The sequence below is a fragment of the Chrysochloris asiatica genome, unplaced genomic scaffold (assembly GCF_000296735.1).
Source record: "Chrysochloris asiatica unplaced genomic scaffold, ChrAsi1.0 scaffold00018, whole genome shotgun sequence".
NCBI classification, from domain to species: domain Eukaryota; kingdom Metazoa; phylum Chordata; class Mammalia; order Afrosoricida; family Chrysochloridae; genus Chrysochloris; species Chrysochloris asiatica.
The window spans coordinates 28,228,317-28,245,735 of NW_006408536.1; the positions used below are offsets into that span (position 1 = coordinate 28,228,317).

Consider the following 17,419-nt stretch of genomic DNA (forward strand, 5'->3'; position numbering starts at 1 on the left):
CGTGGACATACACGTCCCATTCACTCAGCGGTGTACGGGGCAGTTGGCTGGACACATGGAAGACAGAGGGGAAATGGTATCCCTTGAGGTGGCAGTAGTTAGAGTCGGGTGCTCACCTAAAGGCTTAATCCCACCAGGCACTCTGTGGGAGAAAGAGACAGCAGTGGGTTTCTGGACCGATGACGGCCTCAGAAACCCCACATGGCACTTCTGTCCTCTAGGGTCATCTTTAGTCAGAACGGACTGGGCAGTGACAGCTTTGGAGTATTTTGGGGGTGTTTGTTTGTGGTGAGGTGGCTCAGTGGCTGTCTGACTCAAGCCACTCCCAAGAGTGTCAGAGTAGAAATGTACTCCATAGGGCTTTCAACATGCTCACGAACCTAAAGACTGGCAGTTCAAATCCACCCAGTGGTGCATAGCGATCTGCTTTCAGCAATATGGCCATCAAGAACACCTGTGGTGTGGCTGACTCTGTAACACATGGGTTGGAATTGACCTGATAATAGTAACAGGTTTTGTTCTCTGATATTCTCAATGACTGCCAGGTCCTTCTTCTGAGGCATCTCTGGGTGAACCTTGCCTTCCAGTTAGCAGGTGAGGACATAAACCATGTGTATTACCCAGGGATTGAATCCACACGGGGGAGCTTCAAATCCCATTATCCTTCAGTTCCATTTTTCCACAAACGTTTTGAAACCCCCTTCTATGAGATGACAAATGACCTTTAAAAGGCACAACTGGCTCAGTGCCATCCAAGAGCAAAACAGGAGGAAGTCTGCCCCTGGTTGAATGTTTCTGTAAAAGAAACGCAACTCCAGGCTTCCCCATCCTGGGTTTGCATCTGTTCTTCCAGAAGCCACATGTTTCAGCGTCTCTGTCTCCTAGAGACTGCTGTGCACACAGGGGCCAGGACCAAGAACAGTAAGTTCTAGCTGATGGAGCGATGCTACACTGAACCAATTTGTGGATATTGTACAGTTTTATCCAAAAATGAGGCATTATTCTTTTAAGCATTAATACTGACTTTGCTGCACCCAACATGTCTCTTTATTGTGGTAAATGAGATGTTCTGGCAGTTTAAAAGCTCTCTTGTTGGCAAGCATCTTCACAAAGACGCTTGAATGAAAACACTTGGAACATGTACACCAATGTTCAGGAACCCTGTGGAGCAACGGTGAACTACTCGACTGCCCAATGAAAGGCCAGTGGTTCAAATCCACCCAGGTGTTCCACAGCAGGGAAGACCTAGTGAGTGACTTGCCCGCATAAAGACTGTCACTGTTGGGTCCTGTCCAGCTGCTTCCGGCTCACAGTGTCCCTATGAACAAAAATGCAATGCTGCCCAATCTTCCATCACTAAATACGACAGATGAGAAAACCCTGATAGTGCAACGGATTACAAGCTGGGCTGCTAACCAAAAGGTCAGCAGTTCGAATCTACCAGCCGCTTTATGGGAGAAAGATGCAACTTTCTGCTCCCTTGCTCCCACATACAATTATAGCTTTGGAAACCTTATACTGGGTCACTATGAGTTGGAACCGACTCGACGGCACACAACCACCACAAAAATCCTAAGGGGGATTCAACTCTGTCACATGGGATTGACATGAGTAGGAGTTGACTGGGAGGCACCCACTACCCCACCATTGAATCACTGTTTACAAATGCCCAAAAGCATGAGACAGCTCAGCGTCCATCCGCAGATGAATGGATGAATGAGAGAGTGTGGTACATCCACACAGTGCAAGAGTACTCAGCCATAATGAGAAAATGCATACGCGACACGCTATGACACAATGACCCTTGAGCACCTCATGCTAACTGATGTACTAGGCCCCACTCCCTTGAAAACTTTAGAATGGGCAAACGCATGAAGACCACAGCAAAGGCTGGGGCAGAGAGATGGGCAGCAAACAGGGGACACGGAGTTTCTGTGTATGGGGACAGCAGAGACTTATGGCAAATGTAAGCAATGCCACCGGATTCCATGCTTGTAAACGGTGAAACGGGCACAAAGGAAACCAGGAGGAAGGTGAGTCAGTCTGTAGGTAGGCACTCGTCTTTGCCTGTGGGTGAAACCAGACTTAAGACCCCAGGGAGAAGAAGCGGGTGGAGAAGGCACCTCTTAGGGGCTGCCATAGGAGGCACCCACTTTCTGGGGCAGGGAGCTCGAGGTCCTGGAGACAACAAGGTCCTGAAAGAGGCCAACAGCTACAGGACTCGGGGCAACCCATGTGAGAAATGAGGAACCTAAGTCCCTGCTGAGTGGCTAGCAGTGGGCCAGGTGGTTTTCCACGACCCACGTTTTCCATTGGTCAGGCAAACAGGAACAGAACAAAGGCCAGTACTTTTGCCAAACACATAAATCCAATGAAGGCCCTGGGTGGGGGGAATGGCTATGTCATTGCCTGCTCACCAAAAGGATGGTGGTTTGAGTATGCCCAGAACAAAATGCGGGGAAATCTACTTCTGAAATTTCTACCATGGGAAACCCTGTGGAGCACAGTTCTACTCTGACACACACGGGGGCACCATGAGTGGGACCTACTTATGAAGTATCATCCAGAGTAAAATTTTGCAGAATATCATTCAAAAGCGGCTATGACTGTACACTGAGACAGAACTGTCAGAGGTTCAAGCCAGAATTAGATGAGGCCGTGAACCAAGGGATATGACTGCTGACGACAGATGGATCTTGACTGAAAACAGAGAATACCAGGAAAATATTTACTTATGCTTTACTGACTACGCAAAGGACTTCTACTGCATGGATAAAGATAAACTATGGACTAAAATGCAGAAAATGAGTATTCCAGAACACTTGATTGTGCTCATGAGGAACCTGTATACACACCAAGAAGTCATTCTAACAGAACAAGGGGACACTGAATGGTTTAAAATCAGGAAAGGTGCACACCAGGGTTGTATTCTTTCACTATATTTACTCAATCCATATGCTGAGCAAATAATCTGAGATGTTGGATTTTATGAAGAACATGGCACCAGGATTTGAACAAGACTTGTTAACAACCTGCAATGTGAAGATGATGCAACCCTGCGTGCTGGAAGTGAAGGGGACTTAAAATACTTTCAATTACCTCATATGCATGTGAGAGTTGGACAATGAATAAGGAAGCCTATAGACGAACTGATGCATTTGATTTATGGTGTTGGGGAAGACTATTGAAAGTACCATGGACTGCCAGAAGAACGAACAAAAGTGTGCTGGAAGAAGTAGTCAGAACACTCTTTATGGTCAGACTTCATCTCTCATACGTCAGACATCGTATCAGGAGGACCAGTCCCCATGGAAGGACATCACGCTTGTTACAATGGAGGGTCAGTGAAAAAGAGGAGATCCCCAATGAGATGGACTGGTACAATGGCCGCAACAATCAAGCTTAACAGTGATTCTGAAGATGGCACAGGACCGGGCAGTATTCCGTTCTCCTGTGTATAAGGTCTCTATGAGTCCGAACTGAGTGGACAGCAGCCAACACCACCACCACCAACAGAGAGGTCGAGACTCCTCCACTGAGCCCAGTGCCCTACAAAGTGACAGCTTTCTGAATCAGGAGACACAGCAGGCCCCAATGAGCTCACCCTCTCAAGGGCCTTGACAACGAACCTGGCTTTCACCTTCTCTCTAGTGTTGACTCTATAGAGTCCTGGTGTGGTGCAGTCGGATAGGCACTGAACCGCACAGTCGGTTTGAATTGCAAGGTGGGGGGCTCAAAGTCACCAGCCGCTCCTCGGAGTCTTTATACGAGGTAGCTATGAGTCAGAAGCGACTTGACAGCACTTAAATAGTACTGCTACTACAGTGTTGACTGGTCCCCATTGTTGTCTCCCACACTCCACCAGTGATCCAAATCCCAGCCCTGCCTTCAGCACCAATGATTTCACATACTGGGTCTCTAATGGGCTCAACAGTCTCACAACCAGGTTCCTTCTGCCGACGAAGATTACTGCAGAAAAGCCCCTATCAGTAGTGGGAGTAGGGCCACGCTGGGCTCTTGACTTTACGTTCCTGACCCAGGGACCCTTCCCTAACCACTGGTAATGACAGCAGTTTCTACCTCCTGAACATTCCCGTCTTCCCTGTGGCTGATTCCACTCATTCGCTTGGACAAGTTGCCTTCTCCCTGGCTTCTGATAGAATCCAGTACCAAGAAAAGAGGGCTCTTTCTTACCCTCCTGGTGTTTTGATAAGGGGTCACCGGTGGTACAAATGACTGACACTATCAGAGGCCGCTAACTGAAAGGTTGATGGTTTGAACCCACCCAGAGGATTGCAAGGACAAGGACCGGGAGATCTTTGTCTTCCCTAGGCTAAACAGGGTAGCCTAGGAAACTTCAAGCAATGGGCTATGAGTTGGAATTCACGTGACATCACAAAACACGATGCATTGACCATTAATTCAAAAGTCAGGAAAACCATCACTTGCTATCAAGTTGTGAGTCTGACGTAACACAGAGAGTAGAACACTGGGGAGTCTGTGTGGTGCCAATGGTCCACAAGCTCGCTGCTGACTAGAGCCCACCCAGAGAGACTTAGAAGGCAGACAAGGTGATCTACTTCTGAGAAATCAGCACAGTTCTACTCTGACACACATGGGGGTACCATGAGTGGGATCTACTTACGAAAATTGTTTACTGAGAACCCTGCGGAGCACAGTACTCCTCTGACACACACAGGGGCACCATGAGTGGAATCTCCTTATGAAAAATCATCCACTGAGAACCCTGTGGAGCACAGTTCTACTCTGACACACACAGGGGCACCATGAGTGGGATCTCCTTATGAAAAATCACCCACTGAGAACCCTGTGGGGCACAGTTCTACTCTGACACACACAGGGCACCATGAGTAGGATCTAATTATGGAAAATCATCCACTGAGAACCCTGTGGAGCACAGTTCTACTCTGACACACACGGGGGTGCTGTGAGTCAGAACTACCGTTGGTCTCAGTGGTGTCATGAGGGTACTGATGAAGTCTCTCAGATGCTGTCCCAGCATCCCTGGGGGTTCCCACCATGTCCTCAGTTAAAGCCTTGATGGGCAGGGAAGACATGGAGACCCCTGAAGAATGCCCCCCCACTCCTGACAGAGCACCAAGGTGCAGCCAGTCTGGGTAACTTCTGGACCCTGAGCCTCCTCATCTCTCTGGTACCCTACTTCTGCCTATGAGACGGCAGCAGGGACAGGTCCGTGGGTGCGCAGTATGCGGACTGGCCCAGAGCCTGGAGCGGATGCTGTTCAAAGGGAGGAGAAGGAAAGGTTTGGCGGTACTTGGATGACAGAGCCGTGGCAGGGCAATGGGTTCGTCCTCAGGACAGCTGCTCGCTCAGCCTGAACCCAGCAGCAGCGTTCCACCTCCTCAGCCAGGGGAATTCCCAGCTCATCTCAAGGCACCATGTTTTGTCATAGATGCTATGGTTTACAGCAGTTTTGGTGTACAGAAAAACTGCAGAAAGCACAGAGCGTTCCCACATCTCGCCCTGAACATAGTGTCTCCTGTTAATCACACCCTGCCTTTGGTTCATTTGTTACAACTGACGAACCAATATTGACACATCATTACTAAGCAGAATCCATCCTCCATAGGATGGTTCACTCTCTCTGTTGACCAGTCCTGTGAGGTGTGACAAATGCAGAATGCTGTGCGTCTCCATGTGACAGTATCAAACAGAAGAGTGTCCACACCTCAAAAATGTGCCTTCTGCTCTGCTTTCTTGTGCCCCCTCCCAAAATTGTGCCTTTCCCCAGATCCCCAATAGCTAAGTAGCTTTCACTTTGTAAAAGGCATCTAAGTTTCTTCCCTACGTGCTTGTGGTTCATAGCTCATCTCTCCTTGCTCAGTGATACTTCACTGTACCAATTTGTTAGAAAAGGACATCCTGTTTGGTAAAGCAGAGGGGCCACAAAAGTGAGGGAGACCCTCCAAGAGACAGATGAACAACAGTGGTGTCAAATGTCCAACGATCATGAAGCTGAGCCGGGCAGGGCACATTTCATTCTGATAAATCTAAAGCACATCTCAACAGCAAGAAACACCATGGGTGAGTCACCATTTGTACACCCACTTGTCCACTGCAGGGAATTTGGCTCTTGCAGTTCTCGGCAGACAGTAAGCTTTCACCTGCTGCACGGGGCTGACTCATTCTTTGGTGTGGGGTTGTTCTGTGCTTTGTCAGCTTTGTAGTGGCATCCCAGTCAGTGCCAATAGTCTGTCCTTTCAATAGTTGTGACAACCAAACAGGTCTCCAAGCATTGCCAAATTGTCCCCACCACTGTGGAAACATCGACGGAGGGAAGCCCATCGGGACAGCGCTATTTCACTTCCATTTCTGGTTGGTTTATGAATGGCATAGGAGGGCTATTGCCACTGAAAAACAAGCCACTCCCCTATATCCAGTTGGCCACAGCCTTTAGATAACACATGGAAACTAAGATTAGTTGGATAAGGGTAAAATGTCCTCAAGGAGAAAAATGGGAGGCTTAGAGCAAAGATCTCACTTTCAAAGCATGTAATTAAGAAGCTCTGGTAGCGTAGTGGTTACAAATCGGGCTGCTAACCTTAAGGTCAGCGGTTCGAAACTTCCAGCTGCTCCGCAGGAGAAAGATGAGGCTTTCTACTCCCGTAAAGATTTACACCCTCGGAAACCCTGTACAGGGTCGCTATGGGTCGGAACCGACTCGACGGCACTCAACAACAACAATTAAGACATGCTGTCCTATAAAATGAAAGAAGCCTTGGCCTCCCAAGACAGGCCCTGGTGGCACAATAGTTAAGCATTCAGTAACTACCAAAAGGCTGGCAGTTCAAACTTACCCAGTGGCTCTGTGGGAGGAGGTCCTGGCGATCTACTCCCATGAAACTGACAGCCTAGGAAAGCCGTGGCTCGGTTCTGCTCCGTCACATGGGGCCACTGAGTCGGAATCGGCCCCTAACAGTAACAATGGCCTCCTTGGAGAGGAAACGGTGTGCAGTTCATGTGCCTCATCTAAGCAGGCAGTGAAGGGAAACTGAGTGCACGTCCTGCGTGCCCTGCCCTCAAGACCCCGCTGAATCACTGCTCCTTCCGAACAGCTTCACTCACCACTGCAGCTGCCCAGTTCCTGTGATCCTGGTTTATCAGCTTTAGAACCAGCTAACTCCCCACTCACTTGCCCTTGGAAATCCTGCTAACTCAGCAGGGAGGCGCAGACATTCAATGCCCGGGCAGCTGTGGGGTTGGTTTTGCATCATCTGCTGAAACAAATACCCAGGGCAGCAATTTGCGGCATTATAAGCAGAATTTTTATAAAGCATATTTAACAAACGTACACACTTGGGATATTTGGTACAGATCCAAAGTCAATGGACAGAGTACATTTATTCCTAATTGTCTAGAGCAGAGGTTGGCAAATAAAGGCCCTCCTGGCCAAATCTGCCCTCTGTCTGTGTTTGTATAAATAAAGCTTTATTGGAACACACCCGCCCTGCTTCCTGAGCTACAACAGCACAGTTGAGCAGCTGTATCACAGATTTTATGGTCTACAAAGCTGAAAGTTTTTACCATCTGGCCTCTTATAGGGAGACTGGGCCAACGCTTGAAATAGATTTCTTTATCACATAGAAGTCATGGCCACCCAGACTTGCCACCTCCCCTATCTCCATCCGTCCTGTTTTCTCTGCCACCCCTCTGGGCTTGGATCTAGGTTCCAACCTTGCTCTAAACTGAACCCCTACAGGTACCCAGACACCAATTCCCTGCCTGCTCTCCCACAGGATGCTGCTCGGTGCGAGGCTTCTCATGCTCTCCAGGGGACATTTGGCAATGTCTGCAGATATTTGTAGTCACAACCTGGGGGAGGTGTTAGCATTTACTGATGACGTTGAAGGTTCTGCAGTGCACAGGACAGCCCACACCACAGAGAATGACCATTGGTGCACACCGGGGATGCTGCTCCACAGTCTACAGTGCACAGGAATGTAGTCCCCACCACAGAGAATGACCGGTGGGTGGAGACCGGGGTTGCTGCTCCACACCCTGCAGTGCACAGGAATGTGGTCCCCACCACAGAGAATGACCGGTGGGTGGAGACCGGGGGTGCTGCTCCACAGTCTACAGTGCACAGGAATGTGGTCCCCACCACAGAGAATGACTGGTGGGTGGAGACCGGGGATACTGCCCCACAGCCTACAGTGCACAGGAATGTGGTCCCCACCACAGAGAATGACCGGTGGGTGGAGACCGGGGATGCTGCTCCACACCCTACAGCGCACAGGACGGTCCCCACCACAGAGAATGACTGGTGGGTGGAGACCGGGGATGCTGCCCCACAGTCTACAGTGCACAGGAATGTGGTCCCCACCATAGAGAATAACCGTTGGATGGAGACCAGGGATGCTGCTCCACAGGTATGTGTTTGGGATCATTATTCTTAGCATAATCCAAGGACTGACAAATTATGCTAAAGCCAACTGTAGTGCCACCACCAGGATAACATGGGTTTTGATCCCAAACATATAGATACCATCTGGAATGGTCACGGTGTTAGGACGACGGGATGGAAACTGGAAGTCTGCATCAGGCCTCCTCAGCCTCAGCACTGTTGGCACCCTGGGCTGGATCCTTCTTTGTGGCGGACCATCTTGTATATTCTAGGGAGTTTTCCCTGAATTTCATTGTAGGCACTGTAACTTTCCCAGGCTGAAGGACACTAACATCCACTGTTATCTACTGAAGTGGCCAGTAGTACATGAACATCCTGGTCACCTTACAGTGTGTATCATTCATGATGGTTTCATGATTATGTTCCTAATTCAGAACACACAGAGGCCCCCTCCTTGGTACAGTATCCTCAATGGCCGGTGTTCAGAGGGAATCTGCTGAATGGTAAATGGAAGATGGAGAAGTTGGTGGGACTAATATTCACGACGGGCTGAGTAAAGGACAGAATAAAAACCAGGTCCTCACTAGCTTCAGAATCAAGGGCTTTAAAGGAGTGGATTAAAGGTAAAGGATTCATGCACAGCAGTATAATGGCAGGAATGCTCGGCTTTCAGATAAAAATGACCATCATATGACTGACAATCTCAAAACACCAAAAAGGACCCCAGCCCTGTGCATAACTCTGCAGACTGATGAAGCTCTTAACAGTCCATGAGAATGATGTCAGTAATCAGAGAAAGACGTCAGTAACAACACACTAATGATACACAATACATCCGGTACACTAGAGGCACGGTTTGGAGCCCTCTTCATGAACTAATTCAGTGAAATGTGGCAGTTTACTCACGATTGAGTCCCATCCTTTTCATTTTACAGGAGCGGCAACTGCATTATATAGGCAGTTAAGTGATGTGTCCAAGGGCACACGACTAGCAGGTCACAAATCTGTCCTCAGCTGTGACCCCAACTGCACATTGTTAGTTCTCACACAACCGAAATGTGCTTGCAGAACTCTCAGAGCTCAACAGGTACCCATTTCAAAGAGCAAGAAAGCACATAATCTGTAACACCTCATGCACTTCAGTCCTCAGTTAACAGCGAGGCACAAGCTCTGTGCGGATGGAGATAACTGGGCAGAAGGGTTTCCATATTCTAAACAGCAAAGATTAACCAGCTCTTCAGACACTCGCAGGAATAGAAGAGACACCACACAACAGGAAGTGAGAAACAGCCACAGGGGAACTGTGTGTTGGTGGAGAAGGTGCAGACTCAGGGGTTCTGAAGTCCAGATCTCTCCTCATGGTGGAAGGACACAGCTCCAAGGGCCCTTCACAGATCTGAAAATCTACAGAGAAAACAAAAACCTCATCCAATCTCACTGAAGGGAAGGGCTTTGACAACACAGTTGTTATGAAAACAAAGCCAGGCACTGTTCATTGATAAATAGTACTTCCTCCAGTTTCTGCAAATGTCAACATTCCTGCAACATCCTTGCTCTTGGGGAAACCAGCGCACATTCTCTCGAGTCAGTATTTCCTGGATCGTAAAGGTGTCTCTAGCCTCTCTGGCCGGCATGATTGCAGCTGCCTGAATAGTTGCTCGGGGCTGGGACCAAGGTAACTCAAGGTGGGGTGTGGGTGCTGATGGAGTGGGACAGGGCAAATCAATCAAATGGTGGAGCACACACACACTCATCACTACTTCACATTCATACCACATACATACACTCACACCATACACGCTGCAAAAACACACAGCACACATGCAGACGCACACACTCACCACACACATCATGAACACACTCACTGTAATCACACTCACAGGTACTAACACCACACACATGCTAACACACACCTCCCCGCCCCACCCCCATTCACACTCAAGAGCACACAAACACAAAAGTCACGAGAGTAGGAAATCCCCTCGTCATCGTACAGGGAGGGATTGTCTGCTCTGTCTGCACGGGTGCTGGATTTCTCTCAGCAAGGACGACATTTTCTACCTGACAAGCAACTCTGCTACAAACGCTCTGTTTTCTCCATGGTAGAAAGCACACACATATGCTGGCTGCTGAGAAGGTTTTCAGAAGCACCAAAAATGTCCGCATTAGCTTTACATTTCAACGTGTTTATCCAGAAAAAGCAAAACAGTAGCCCTCCCAGCCCCTCCCAATTCTGACAGCCTTTGCTTCCACACTGAGCAAGCGCCAGGGAAATCCTTGACCTGGGGAACCTGAGACTGGGTGTTCAATGAAACCCTTCAGACAGCGAGTTCTGAAAGGACCTGGTGAACACAGGGCTTCTTCACCTACAACATCCAGACTGGGACCCAGGGTGGTGGTGCATTACCCTGGACACTGAGAGCTGACAGCAGCCCGGTGACCCTGCCAAGACTCTGATTACACCCTCAGGCTGCTACCCCTCCCAGGCCCCCGCAGGCTGGGATGGGGAAGACAACAATCTGCAAGAAACTTCCTCATCTCAACCCTAATTCCAACCCTGGCACGTACCCCTGCTAACAGATAACCCATTTGTGGGATTAAAAGTCCTAACAAACGCTGTACTCTCTCACACATGGAGACAGGTTTTCTCTTGGCGCCCATGCAGCAGGGCCAATATAGTCAATGTTCACGGTTAATTCAGTGCGTATCAGACAAACAGGGCAAAATGGTGGTGCTGCTGTGTACAGCTAAGTCGATTCTGACTTAGAGCAGCCCCAGCAGACAGAAGAGAACTAACCCACAGGGTCTCCTAGGCTGAAATCTTGATGAAACTGATCAATGAGTCCTTTTGGCCATGGAGCTGCTGGTGGGTTTGAACCACTGATCTTGTGGTGAGCAACTAAGCACTGAACCACTGCACTACCATCAGGGCTCCTTGATGCAGTGGTACACGTAAGAAACAGTAACTGCTACAACTTAAGGGAAAATATTGAGTGAATAGCATGTTAGGTGGCCAGCAATGTAGTAAAACAATTATGCAGATTATGAGCCAAGAGCTGAGGTTGGAAAAGCCAAGTTTAGACAGTGGGAGAGCTGCAAACATTCTCAAAAGAGGAAGAAAGCAATGAATATGGACCATCCACACTTGTGTCCTGGGTATCCTGAAAATGAAAGACATTTTTGAATCTTATGGATGGTCTAGGACAGAGGGTGGCACAACTGCATATGTAAATAAAGTTTGACAGGAACCCAGTGACATCCATTAGTTTAACATTTTCACTCTCACTTGTTGACACATTTTCGATGATGACTTTCATGCTACAAAGACAGATGAGAAGCTGTGATAAGAGGCCAGGTGGTGAAAAAGATATTTACTACTACCTGTCCCTCTACAGAAATCCTGGGCTAGAAGAATGTGCCAACAGATTCAATCTCTGAGTCTTCAACTGCTTTTCTGAGGCTGGCCTAGTCTGAAGACACGAATGTGACATGGATTCAAAAAAAAAAAAAAAAAGGAACATCACAGTCTGTTTCTCTCTGTGAGATCAATGTGAGCCGACCACACCACGTATTAACAAACCACAGCCACCAATACATAAAAAGGACAGCATGGCCTGCCAACTGGGCCTTCTTCCAGGAACGTGAGGTTTAGTGTCAGAAAATAAATCAGCTCAATTCACCACAGAAACAGAAGCAAGAAAATCACATGAAAGGATAAGACTCTGGAGCCCAGTAGCCCATCTTGAACCCTCCTTCGGACTCCACAATGTCCCAGGAGTAAGAGCGGGACTTCCCTCTGCTCCTGGTTTCTCCTCTGAATGAGGACGTGTTATTGTGTGCTGGGGAGCTGATTAACCTCATCTACTTCCTAGGCTGCTTGTTGAGAATATGTAGTTTCCACAGCTCAGTCCTGGGAATTGTACCTGGCACCCAGGAAGTGCTCAATCAATGGAAACTATTGTTACAGGACTGTGGCACTGGGGATGGGCAAAGTGCTTGGCTGATGGAGGTGTTGGGGTTAAAGACTGATGAAAAAGTTACTATGGAAATGAAATACTTGAACCTCAAGCCAGACTTGGTGTCAGTTGAAAAGGTTGAGGATGAACACCCCGACTTAGGGTCAATGATATGCTGTGATGAACACCCCGACTTGGGATTGATTTACAAGGTTGAGGACAGACACACTCACTGGGTGTCAATGGAGAGGTTGGAGGAGGACACCTAGACTCAGGGTCAATGGAGGTGTTGGAGATGGGCATGCCACACTTGGGGTTGACAGATATGTTGGGGATGGACACCATGACTTGGGGTCAATGGAGATAACCTAGACTTGGAGCTGATAGAGATGTTGGAGATGGATGACCAAACTTGTGGTTGATGGAGATGAGGAGATTGGTCCCCTAGACTTGGGGCTGATGGAGATGAGATTGGTCACCTAGAGTTGGGACTGATGGAGATGAGATTGGTCACCTAGAGTTGGGACTGATGGAGAGGGTGGGAATGGACACAGACAACAGAGGGACAGAAAAGGAGGTCACATCCTACCTGGGGGTGGGAAGCAGCAGGGAGGCGGCGGGGGGGGGGGGGGGGGGCGGCACAACACTGAAGTGGCAGATGGAGAAGGATACACAGTAAACAAATGTACAGAGTTGGAATTAAAGTTGTGTTACCGTCCCAGCGACTCGCTATTCCACCTAAAAAGGAAGAAGCCGAACAAGTCGTTTCCACTGATCCTGACTCACACAGGGACCTTATAGGACGGAGCAGAGCAGCCTCAGAGGGTTTTGGAAGCTGTAATCTTTATGGAGGAGGCCTGCTGTGGCGCTGTAGGATAAGCACTGGACTGTAATGTCAGTCTGAACAAGATTGGTGGTTCAAACCAGCCACTCCTCGGAAACCCTATACAGGATCACTATGCGTTGGAACTGGCTAGTGGCACTTAACAACAACAACAACAACAACAATCTTTTTGGAGGCAGATTGCCACATCTTTCTCTCATGGAGCAGCTGGTGGATTTGAACCAATGACCTTTTGGTTACCAGTGGAGAACATAACCACTATGCCAGCAGGGCTCTTCGGACAGGAAGAAAGGTAATGGAATTTGGCAGGAAATAAAATCCGCCAATGCAGGGCACTTTTAAGATCGTGTCAGAAGTCAACTGCAATTTCCTCTGTTCTGGTGAATGGACTCTAAGGACTGACCCCTTGGTAAGTGACCGTTTCATTTTATCTAACATAGGAAAGGAGAATTCCCAGACCTTTTCATATCCTTACAAGCACAAGCACGGAAAGATGCATCTTCAGCAGTATCGAATCTTCCTTGTTGTCAGTGCTAATGGAAACTGACCATATTACACAATGCCATGCTGGTATTTAAATGCATGTAGTTTATGGAATCCTGGTGTGATGCTGTAGGACCAGCACTTATCCTATAAGGTTGCTATGAGTCAGAATGGGCTAGATGGCACGCAACAACAAACTCATAAGTACTCATGATCATCACTTTAAACCTGCCGTTTTGTTTCTCTAGCAAAGCAATGACCACAAGGATGCCAAGTCTTGATTTATAAATTTGGCTAGTATTACTCTGAAAGCCTGTTTTTGACAAGTGGAAATGTGCTTTTCTGTACTTATTTGACATTAATGTTAAAATAATAGGTGAAAATAGATGAGAACGGGCTGAAAACCTTAGCTTTACACCCATGCTAATTAGAACAGCACAATCCCATAAGAGGGTGCTGGGGTCCTGGGGCATCCGGGATGGAAACGAATAGCTGGAAAGTTGGAAACTGCACCTTCCTCCATCTTCCATTTTGCTACCAATACGTGATGATGATCAGACTCCCAAGAACAAATTAGGAAAACACTCTTTTCAAATGAAGGGGCGTTTGTCTGCAACAGGCTCCACTTGCTCCAACAAGGTTTGTGATGATACAATTAGCACTTAATACAGGTTTCTTTCTAGCATTCACGTGGGAGATGAAAAGGTTGGGGGTGGGGATGCTTAGTTGGTGGAGGAGAATGAATGATAAATGCCACCAGGCTAGCGCTGGGCCAAGGAGACCCGGTCGTGCCAAGGCTAAGCGCTCAGCTGCAAACCAAAGATTGGTTGCTCTTTGGGGAGAAAGGCCTGCTGATCATCAGGGCGATAATGTGTCACAGGTGGATCCTATAAATCGAAAACCGACTCAAAAGCACGTAACAACAACCAACGAAAGGCTAAAGGTTGGTGTAACTAACGAATCTGCTTGAGTTTCGAGTGTACCCAGAGGCAACTTGAAAGACAGAGCTGGAGACTGACTTGTGAACAACCAGCCACGGAAGTATAGTTCTGCCATTGACGGGCGCCATGGGCTGGAGTTCACTCAATGGTTAACTGGACTGGTCAAGGGGCAAATGAACATCACAATCTCCAAGTTCTCACATCCCATTACGTTTTTACTAAGTTTTAATTTTTTAAACTGAAGTATAAATATGAACGGAGTCCTGGTGTGGTGCTATGGGTTAATGTGCCAGACTCCACAGCTGTTTGAACTGCAAAGGCTGGCGGTTCAAGCTCACCAGCTGCTCCTCAGAAACCCTATACAGGGTCGCTATGGGTCAGAACTGACTCGATGGCACTTCACAACATAATATGTACACAAATACATAAATGATCAATGTACAACGACAACCCAGATGGTAAATTAGATTGTTGTTGTTGTTGTTAAGTGCCTTTGAGTCTGTTCCAAATCATAGTGACTCTGTATAGGGTTTAAAGGACCAGCTAGTGGGTTTGCACTGATAACCTTGAAGCTAGCAGTCCAGTGCTTATTCTACAGTGCCACAGGACTCCAAAACTGATTAGGCCTGGGGAAGTTCAGTGGGTAAGATCATCTTGAGTCTTCCACAAGTTCTCTTCTGTCAGTTGGTGTGACTAACCCCGACAGAAGCTCAGCACCACTGCTTGGGCGAGCTTCCTTGGTTGGCAGGACTTCCACTGTTGCTGGGAGTATTTTACGTCTCCATGCAATCCTACAGGAAGCGCGAGTGTAGAAGCAAGCTTGCTCCCGGCATCTCCTGGACTTTCGCCTCTTTGCATTGAGAGACTGTTGCTGGGATAAGCCGTAACCAGGACTATAATGCAGCCCTGGTGGGGCGCTGTAGGATCAGCACTGGACTGCAAACCACAAGGTCAGCGGTTCGAACCCTTTCTTGGGATCCCTATACAGTGTCGCTATGAGTTAGAACCGACTCAATGGCATTTAACAACAGCAACACAAGTCCAATAGCGTCTGAGTCCGGTGAGGCATAAAGACCAGGATGGTCGTTGTTGGTAACTGCCTTCGAGTTGGTCGTGGAGACTCAAAATTTATTGGTTGTTGTTAGCTGCCCTTAGTTGGCCTCAGAGTCAGGCCAACCCTGTGCACCAGAGAACTGTCTCATCAGTTACACAACGGGCCACTGTGATCCCTAAGATTTTTAGTGGCTGATTTTCGGAAGATTGCCAGGCATTTCTTCCTAGTTCATTTTAGTCGGTAAGCTCTGCCAAAAGCTCTCCACCATCACAGTAGCATGCAAGCCTCCACTGACAGGCAGGTGGTGCATGTGCATAAGGTGTGCTGGCCGGGAGTTGAACCCGCAACGCCCACGTTCTTGTTGTGAAGTGTTGAGCCAGTTCTGACTCATAGCGACCCGGTTTTGTACAGCTTTAGAATAGCTCCCATTCTTTTATAGTGATAAGGAAAGATCATGTAGCTCTTGTTTCTTTATCATTAGGTAAAACTTAATTTTTCCATAATTTCTTCTCTTGCAAAGGCTATACCATTCCCTGAAAGCACTGCTGGCCTCCTGCATTTCATCCACTTTCTTTATAGAAACAGGAGCATCCATTAGTAATGTAAAATAGCCACGGCAGCCAAAATATATTTTTAGAGACTAAACAACAACCCTGAACTTTTGTTGAAATTAACATAGTGGAGCTATTCAAATGGTGCCCCAATCCCTGGAAACGTGTCTTGCATAAGAAGGCACTGCAGGATCCAAGGAGACAGGAGATTGTCAGCTACTAGAATTACAGTGGGCCGAGCCGCTAATGATTTCTGTAGACGCCATTAGCCACAGACACTAAGAGGAACACTTTCTTCCTGGTTAGCTAACCTACTGCCAGGTGCCAAGAAAAACCCAATGGAGAGTGTGCTGTTCCCAATTATTTTATGGCCAGCTAACGAATGCTTCCTGCTGACTCGCCCCTTCCGCAAGGGGACAATGAATCATACTGCGAACTGCACTTGGCTCACTCTTACTGCCTGTTTGAATTCTGCAGCTGAAGGCAGAAGAGCGAGCTGCAGGAACAGATAAGACAGACACTAGAAGAAATCGAATCTCATGGAAACACTGCTTACTAAGAAGCACTACTTGGCAGAAAACATCACCACAATGGAGGGCATTCTATCTGTGGTTCTCAAGCAGAGGCAGGGTGGGGGGTAAAGAGGGAGAATTCTGTCCCCATAGGGGACACGAGGCAGGGGCTTCTCACATTCTGGGTGTGACAACTGTGGGGAGGTTCTATTGGCATGCAGTGGGCAAAAGCTAGGAATGCTGTTCAACACCCTACAGTATATAGGTTGGTCCCATAGTGGGTGGAGACCAGGGATGCTGCCCTACACCCTACAGTGCACAGGATGGCCCCCACCACAGAGAGCGACCAGTGGGTGGAGACCAGGGATGCTGTTCCACACCCTACAGTACATAGGACGGTCCCCACTACAGAGAGTGACCAGTGGGTGCAGACCAGGGATGCTGCTCCACACCTTACAGTACATAGAATGGTCCCCACCACAGAGAGTGACTAGTGGGTGCAGACCAGGGATGCTGCTCCACACCCTACAGTACATAGGATGGCCCCCACTACAGAGAGTGACCGGTGGGTGGAGACCACAGATGTTGCTCCACACCCTACAGTACACATGGCGGTTCCCACTACAGAGAGTGACCAGTGGGTGGAGACTAGGGATGCTGCTCCACACCCTACAGTACACAGGATGGCCCCC

General features: G+C 48.2%; 1 protein-coding gene across 1 annotated transcript in view; it reads right to left on the reverse strand.

The window, feature by feature from the left end:
* Positions 1-17,419, reverse strand: part of TBL1X (transducin (beta)-like 1X-linked) — a 56,733-nt gene that overhangs the window by 26,962 nt on the left and 12,352 nt on the right. The gene's annotated exons all lie outside the window — the stretch shown is intronic.